Here is an 8,728-nt window from a genome sequence, read left to right as displayed (position 1 = left end):
TTTATATTATGTGTAATCACACACACACACATTAATCATTATATATATATATATATATATATATATATATATATATATATATATATATATATATATATATATATATATATATATATATATATATATATATGATCAGAGAGGTCTATGTCAGTTCTCAGTGATTATATGTTTGCATGAATTCCAGTCTGGCAATCAGTTCAGGGAGTTAATTGGTCTCTCTCAGTTACAAGAGAGCTTTGAAAAGTTCCTTGCAGTGCAGACCCTGGAAACTCCAGCTTTGATATCTCTGCCAGTGCAGATTCAGGGACATTTTATGACATGGTTAGTTACTGGAGGAGGAATTGCAATTCTATCGTAAAATTGGCAGCGGGGACCCCAATTTGATATCATTTTCAAGGTTGTGGTTGAATGAATTCGTTGGGTTGTTTGTTTTAATAATTCAGCTTTACACTGAGCCTAATCCCTGGCTGCATTTGCTAAGCTGATTTGTTTGTGAGCGATGAATCAGCAGGATGGAAAAGGTAGGGCATGATCAAAAGAGATGGATTACTACTCAAATAATCTAAAAGTACACAAATGCTAGAGACCTGGAAACATATGGCTAGCTTGTTTTTATAGTATATCCTTTACACATGATTATGGCCTTTTTCTTTCATTGGCTGCTATTATATACGTTCTAAGGGTAAATCAATGCAGAGTTCTCTCTAGCCAAGGTCAATAGGTCATTTGCCCCACATCGTGTATTCATTTGTAAAGTGATAATTTACAAGATAAGCATGTATTGTATGATAGTATTTCATAAATTAGACTGTATGGGTTTAATGTGAGTATTCCATTAACTAAAAGCACATCTGATACTTTATATCACTGATCAAAAATTAACTGAATTTTTTAAAGAATTCAAAATACTTACAATGTTTATATATATATATATATATATATATATATATATATATATATATATATATATATATATATATATATATATATATATATATATATATAGTACGTTTTGATTTTACCTTGTGCCAAGATCTGTTTGATATATAATAAATTAAAAAAAAACGCACCAAAAATAGATTTCATGCAGTAAATTATAACTTTATAAAGAACTAAATTTAAATTGCACAGCACTGTACAATTTAGTAAGTTGCCTGCAGGTTACCTATAAGGACCTTTATTTCAGATCTCTCATGTTACTTATTGTTTTGCTAATTTCTTTTTGAGTGTCATTCATCAAAGTCTTCTTAGCTATAAATTTGCTTGTGAGAATGCTTGTTGTATGCTGTTTGGTGAAGATTATTTTGTTCTCTGTTTTAGTTCCAGCAATGTTTTTGATAAATGACCCTCTTTGCATTTTATTTGAAGTTGAGATTTGCTTAAGGTTTTTTTTTTCCTTCCATAAATAATGTGATTTGTTTATCCTGGACAAAATAGATATTAGACTGTGCAATAAAGAAACCACAGTGTAAAATTTACCACCTAAAGAAACTCGCTTAGGTGAAAAAGTTATTGCTGGTAGGTTTATTACATGTCACAATTATTGTGATGCTGAAGTACTTATGTTGCTGGAATTTTGCTATTGTAAACATTTCTCAATGACCCCTGTAATAAATAAGTCTGTTTAGTCCAACAATGTGTCCGGAGATGGCAGGGCAGGTAAAAAAGACGTTGGGACTCCAAGAGAGATAATATTGACAAGCAGTGAGATTAAATAAATGTTACCTGTTAGCAGAAAAACATAACAATTTAATGAAGAATAAATTAGATATTTATAGCAACGTTGATGTACTATTTACAAGATACAACCATTAGTCTGTACATTAAACAAATACATAAGTCAGTTATTTTGTATTATTTATATGAAAATATAAAAATCATGTTACACACATTTAAAATTATAGACAGATATACAAACAGATTTGCGTATAGTCATAATTATTTGTACTATTGTTTTTTTTGTCCTTTATAGGAGCTCTACTTTAAATGTTGTAGCCAACCTCTATTTATCTATCTATCTATCTATCTATCTATCTATCTATATATGTATCTATCTATGTATGTATATATATATATATATATATATATATATATATATATATATATATATATAAGTTAAAAAATATATATTTTTAGTAATATTTATATATTCCTTCTTTATTATAAAATAAGCTTTTGTTATATATAAGACTAGATATTTCTGCCTTTTTCTTTCAGTTAGCTTAGAAATGGGTCATTATAGCTGTGATCTGACATAGGAGGGAGCCAAAACAGTAACCATTTGATAGTGCCATGCTGTGATTGCCAGTCACCACTGTGGGTCACTCTAGAGAAACAGATGGGAGACAGCATCTCTTAAAGTCTGAAGAAATAAGCTTTTTAAATATATTAGGAAAGTCATCTACAGTTGTGAAAGAGTTAATAGCTAGTTAAACATATTGGCTGCTAGAAAGTGCTGTAGTGTGTAGTCAAGGGGTTAAGGTCAAGTGCACCATTAATATGTTTGCACAAGGAATATAAAACAGGGTCAATAAAATAAAGATAAATAATGAAATGTCTGTGGAAACTGCATTACTATTTCCAAAATGCCGATTATCATTTTTATAAGTAGCCTATGATGCGAGCCAGCATAATGTAGTTTATGCTAGACTTTTTGTGTATGTATATATATATATATATATATATATATATATCATTTAAATTATTATTTAGAAACAAGTCCTAGAGAGACCCTGAAAGAATTTAACTTTTTTATGAAACTTTCCTCTCAGTTAGAACAGAATATCATTGTGCACATCAGCAGCTAAAACACTGAAACGGTTTGCTATAAACTAGGTAATTATGTGAATTACTGTAATTATTCATTATGCCATAAAAAATACATGAGTTACAAATTACTGAAGTTGGGTAAGGTAATGGGAGTAAAATATAGCAGTGTGAGATTAGTAAATGTGTTCTTGTCATATATATATATATATATATGATATATGTGTGTGTATAAATATATATATATATATATATACACATATATACTGTGTATGTATTTATATATATACTGTATGTATAATTTATCGGATGATAGATAATACTGTGATATTGCCTAGATATTGATTTTGTTCTATTAAAGCTGGTACTGTGTTGAGTAACATGAATAACTTTATGTTTGCTTTATATGTTTTGCACACACACACACATATATATATATATATATATATATATATATATATATATTACAAAATGTTTATGCTTGTTTGTTCATTTTTAAATATTTGCAAAAGTCTGCATATTTTAGCAAAATGGCAGTTGTACTTTTAACCAAACATTATCTACCTTTACCGTAAATATTTTGATATGTTCAAATATAGTATTTAACGTTTCATGACAAGCAACAAAAAAATCCTCTTCATGAAGAGATTTTTTTGTTTTTGTAAGATCTGTTGTTTTCTGTGCACATAGTTTAAATAGCAGTTGATAAACAGACGCAAAATATGATGTCACAGTGTGCTGGAAATAGAAAGTAATGTCTACTGTAAATATCTCAGATGAGTTCCTTTTCAAAACATTTTGAAATTAAATGTGCACAAAAGCGTTTCCTTTAAGCTCCCCTTAGGCTTGTTTGTGCTAGGGTCTCTACAAGAATGAAGAAAAATGGCATGGCCTTTAAAAATCAAAGAATTATACGTCCGGAAAAGTAGCACTTAGATACATTGGTATGTAGTAATAATGTACTACTGTTTTCTTTGTTTTTATAAGTGTTATTAATAACCATAGCCACATAATGAAGCCTTCCCTGCAGCCAGAGGGCTTAATATATTGATTGTTATATTTGAAACTTGAGTCTAGTAAAAACTGGTTGGTATGAAGCTTTTAGAGAGTATGTAGTATTAACCGATACAGGAATTACTGTGGTATTGTACTAGGTAAACATATTTGTAAAAAGTAATTCAGTATCAGACAATTATTGTTTTGTTTGCTTTTATGTAATAACAACAAAACAAATCTTTATTTTAGTCGTTGAATATGTATATTTGTAGTATGTGACAATGTCCACAATGCAACTTCGGCAGTGATCTGTATCTACTCAATACATCAACAAATTGTATATTATTTCTGCTCAGGAAGAATTCAATCTGTATGTGGTTTAGACACATAAAAAACAATATATATATATATATATATCAGTATGGTCATTAAATGTTGTAAGTACATTTTAAAATATATTTATAGACAAGTGATATATAATTACAGTGCAGAAATGTGTTCATGGACCCTAAAAGTTATGCAAAATTCCATTGTAAACCTTTTCAGAACAAATTGGACATCCGTATTTTAATAAATACTCTTTTTTAACAAAAAAAAAAAAAAAATTCCTGCTTCAAGAGACTTCAGAATCCAGTGTTTCTATGATGGAATTCACACGTTTCTATCAAGAATATGCAAGTGCAGTGCAGCTATTGCTAAAAATAAAAGCACAAACAACAACTTTAAGCTAACAATTTTAAAATGTTGTTGGAACTTGCTAGAGATACTTATTTGTGCATGTTTGATACTGCTGTATTAAAGGGCCATTGTAAGTAAATATTTTCTATGCCTGTTACTAACTAACTACCCCAAATACGCTTTTTATCAATAGCATTTCATTAACATATCTCTACCGTATATCAGAAATCTTGTCTGCAAATGTAATTGTTTTCCAAACCCACTCCGTGGGTATCCTTTGCTCTGTACCAATCCGTTTACAATACCTAGGTTTCAAAATGGCGCTTTAAACACAAAGTTATTGGTTTAAGTATTTTGAACACACAGTGCTGAAAATAGTGGGCAGGATAATGTGACATCATCGGCGAATAAAGATATAACTTTTAGAACGTTATGAAACTTCATTTGGAGAAAATATAGGTCAGTAGGTTTTAATTAATGTTTATTAACTTTAATTTATTAGTTGTTTAGCTTAAAAATTATAACAGAAAGTAATCCTTTAATGCTTATTGGCTAACATGAATCACTCCCTCAATTGACCCTTGAAACAGGAATAGCCTTCACAAGCTTGAGAAAAGAAGCCTTGCGGCAGACTATAAAAAAATGTCACATTTTTAAATATCTTCCTTTAGATGCAACACATTAAACATGCTTTACATAGTTCTTTAGGCATGATATACGTTTATTTTAGGTCATGTTATTTCATGTCTCATTTTATCATATAGACCATATTTACTAATGCATGCCAAGCCTTTCATACTTTATGTAATATTCTTCCTGGGGTAGTGTTAGATTTATTTTAGAATTTGATAGCCCTCGCTCTCCATGGTGAAAAAAATATTGTCTTGTAGGCAAATTTAAAGTAAGAGCTATTGTGTTGTCTTTTTAATATGTATCTGTTGATTATGTAATTTAGAATGGGCATGTACACAAGATGAGACCTACACAGAAAGGTTGTACATGACTGCCCACTCCACTCACAGTTTTAGCAGTGCTGGTAAATTCTCACTATGTACACTCTGTGCATGCAACTATGCGCCTATAGAAAACTTTATGTGCATCCCTGGATCTGGTTCACAGAGTATCTAGCCTATAAAAGCTGTATAAATGGGTTTAATCATAACAATATATATTCATTATTTATTTTGCCCATTTTTCATGATTCAGAAAGAGAATATAATTTTTTAAAAGTTTCCAATCTACTTCTATTATCAAATGTGTGTTGTTGTTGTGTTATTCTTTGTTGAAGAGATATCTAGATATGTAACGTGCACATGTCTGGATCACTATATGACAGGAAATAGTACTGCCATCTAGTGCTCTTGCTAATGTATAACATTATAGCAAAACTGCTGTCATATAGTGCTGCAGACCAGGACTATCTATTCCACCAAGTTTTTAAATGTATTTATCTTTGAACTTCTCTTAATTTGCAAAACCTTTCAATCGTGCAGACAAAGTGTTTCTTTTTTAAAACTTGCAGCTCGCAAAGCTGTGGCGATTCTTAACTGCTGATGTATGTAAATAACAATTACTTATAATGTACCTTTAAAAAAGGGGAAGATAAAATTAAATAAGTAAGTAGATTTCAAAAATACGTATTAAAGTGTATTCAATGTAAAATGTTGTATTTCAAAACGAAAAAAGTGAATGTTGTTTAATTATTATAATTATTTTAATACATTAACACTGGGGTCCACACAAAAAAATATTTGCTTGGGTTACACAATAAATTGATGTAAAAAAATGACAAGGGCCAAAAGTATGAATTTGTATCACACAGTTATTTGAAAATAAATAAATAAATAAATGCAGACATGAATATCTAATTGCTAATTTAGTGGGGAACTCATCTAAAATCACAAATAAAAATAAAGACAAACACAAAAACATGAAAACCAAAAAGAAAGAAAAACTATAAAAATCCGTAAGTCCACTCAAATAAAATAAGAGAATGCTGAATTATATCCAGCAAATCATGGGTTAACACAAAAGTATTTTGGCTATTCACTTAATGTAGTTCCTTAGCATATCAAAATAACATAATGCCAATAACATATCAATATGAATCAAATCAAAAATTTACTCCAGATCCAGGTTTACAGTTTGAAACTATTCCTTGATATGTTTTTGGAGCACAGTATCAGTAATTGGAAAACACTCTGCAGGATCCAGCCAATCGCGAGTTAACGATTAACTATTTCAGTAGGTAACTTAAAGCTATTTCATGGTATATTATAATGACAATGAAAAGAAATAGGAAGCAATTTTTCCCACTTTAATGTCTCCTTCACTCTGTTATTTTTTACTACAAGACGTTCAACAGCCACAACAAAATACATTGTAGTTGAGTAATAAGCGTTTATTTGATAGTTACAACATTCATTAGACTTATTGATGTTCTATGCACAATAACATAACAATTTAAATACTGAAAAAAATTATTAAAAGAGAATGTCTACTCATCCAAAATAAATGAACCTTGAGTAACATAAATTATACAGATACCACCAGTCAAGTAAGCAATTTAACTGCAGACAGAATGTAAAATTTAGGCATTGACTTGCTTGCCAGAGTTTTACAAAAACATGACTTCTGTCCTGAAAAATGTGTGACAGTCATTCTCAAATGGACTTTTTTCCTAAGAATACTTGTGTATTTCATGTAGTGTGAAGAATGTCTTGACTGATTAATAGCTTGGGAGTTGAAAGCGTCTTTATGCAGCAATCCCTTTACATTTTAGATAAAGATCTATAATTATGTGGATTAGGAGATGTAAGTATTGCATTTTACATCTGGATTTAGCAATTAATTATTCTGGGAACACCCAAAAACAAGATACGCATAAAAATAAGAAATGCAGGAAGCAACATTCTAAAACAGACTATTAAGGAAAGACTGTTAAACTGATGCTTCTTTTGAAAATATATACAGATTACATCAGAATGGTCCCAGAAGCTTCATAAGATTTCTTGACTTTATTAAGGCCGATATACAAATCAGAATAAAGGAAAACAGGAAAATTCTTAAGAAACACATAATGGAAACATAATATGACTTGAGAGTCTAAAAGAGACCAGGTGTGTTGAGATTGTTTTTAGAAGAACATTTAAGTTATTTTAGTGGCTATATTGCTTTCTTTTTAATTTTCATTAACTTTTCAAAAACAGGTCAGATGTAGTTATGAAACATCATTTAGAGAGTTACTGGTTATGGATCATCTGACAAATTCATGCTTACTGCATACATGGCTTGATTTCATGTGCTTAGTGCATGCAAGGAATGCCAACAAGACATTGTTATGCAGTTTTAGATATTATTTTGGGCAGGGAAAGGCGTTGGTTTGAAAAATGTACTTCTTAAGAGGATTATTTAGTAAAATGAATACTTGAGATAACCTGTGTTGAAATTCCTTCATTTTTGCCCCCCCCCTTTTAGTTAGACATGCCACATACCATATAAAAACAATACATAATCTTAATGCATCTTCAATACAATAGAAACATTTTATTATAATTATGTGTTGCCTATATATATATATATATATATATATATATATAACACAATATTATATTAACTATTTTTCATAAAAATAAATATTAATCATTTGGATAGATTACAAATATGTACATTAAAATTGAAAATAATAGTTTCATTTCCACTAAACCATGTCTTTTTAACTTTAATTATAAGATATATTCTCCTTAATTTAGCATGTTTGATTATACTATATTATATTAAAAACGGTCAAATAAAATGACTTTAACTTGCCTTACGTTGTTCAAGATGAGAATTACTTTGAAGTCTATGTACTGGTGAATTAAGGTGAGAAACAACGAAAGTAGAGGCAAAGAGGAAATTGGGTGAATGGAATTTGTTTATTTAATACTTTATTTAAAAAAAAAATTCTGGTTGGAATTAAACTTCAGGCCAGGAATTTTTGACTATGACAAAGTTTATAATGTGTGTATTCGACTAAAATGGAGCAAGGGTAATTTGTTCCTGAAACAATGTTTTTGTTTTATATTTGGATTTTCTGTTATATATATATATATATATTTTTTATTTATATGTTGTGTTACCTATTGAATCTGATTAATAAAAAGAGACCAAAAAAGATGGAAAAAAATTATTTTGAAGTCTCAGTTGATCTGAATTGAAAGCATTTGAATATATCAGCTACATATTTTTATTTTGGATAAACTGAGATTTCCTTTTAATGCAACTTTGTGTAACTTGAAGCGTATAT

General features: G+C 29.4%; 1 protein-coding gene across 1 annotated transcript in view; it reads left to right on the top strand.

The window, feature by feature from the left end:
- Positions 1–8,728, top strand: part of NDNF (neuron derived neurotrophic factor) — a 41,208-nt gene that overhangs the window by 522 nt on the left and 31,958 nt on the right. The window lies entirely within an intron of this gene.

This window comes from Bombina bombina, chromosome 2 (assembly GCF_027579735.1).
Source record: "Bombina bombina isolate aBomBom1 chromosome 2, aBomBom1.pri, whole genome shotgun sequence".
Taxonomy (NCBI): Eukaryota; Metazoa; Chordata; class Amphibia; order Anura; family Bombinatoridae; genus Bombina; species Bombina bombina.
The sequence above is the reverse complement of the archived record's forward strand: the minus strand, read 5'-3'. Positions and strand labels throughout refer to the sequence as shown.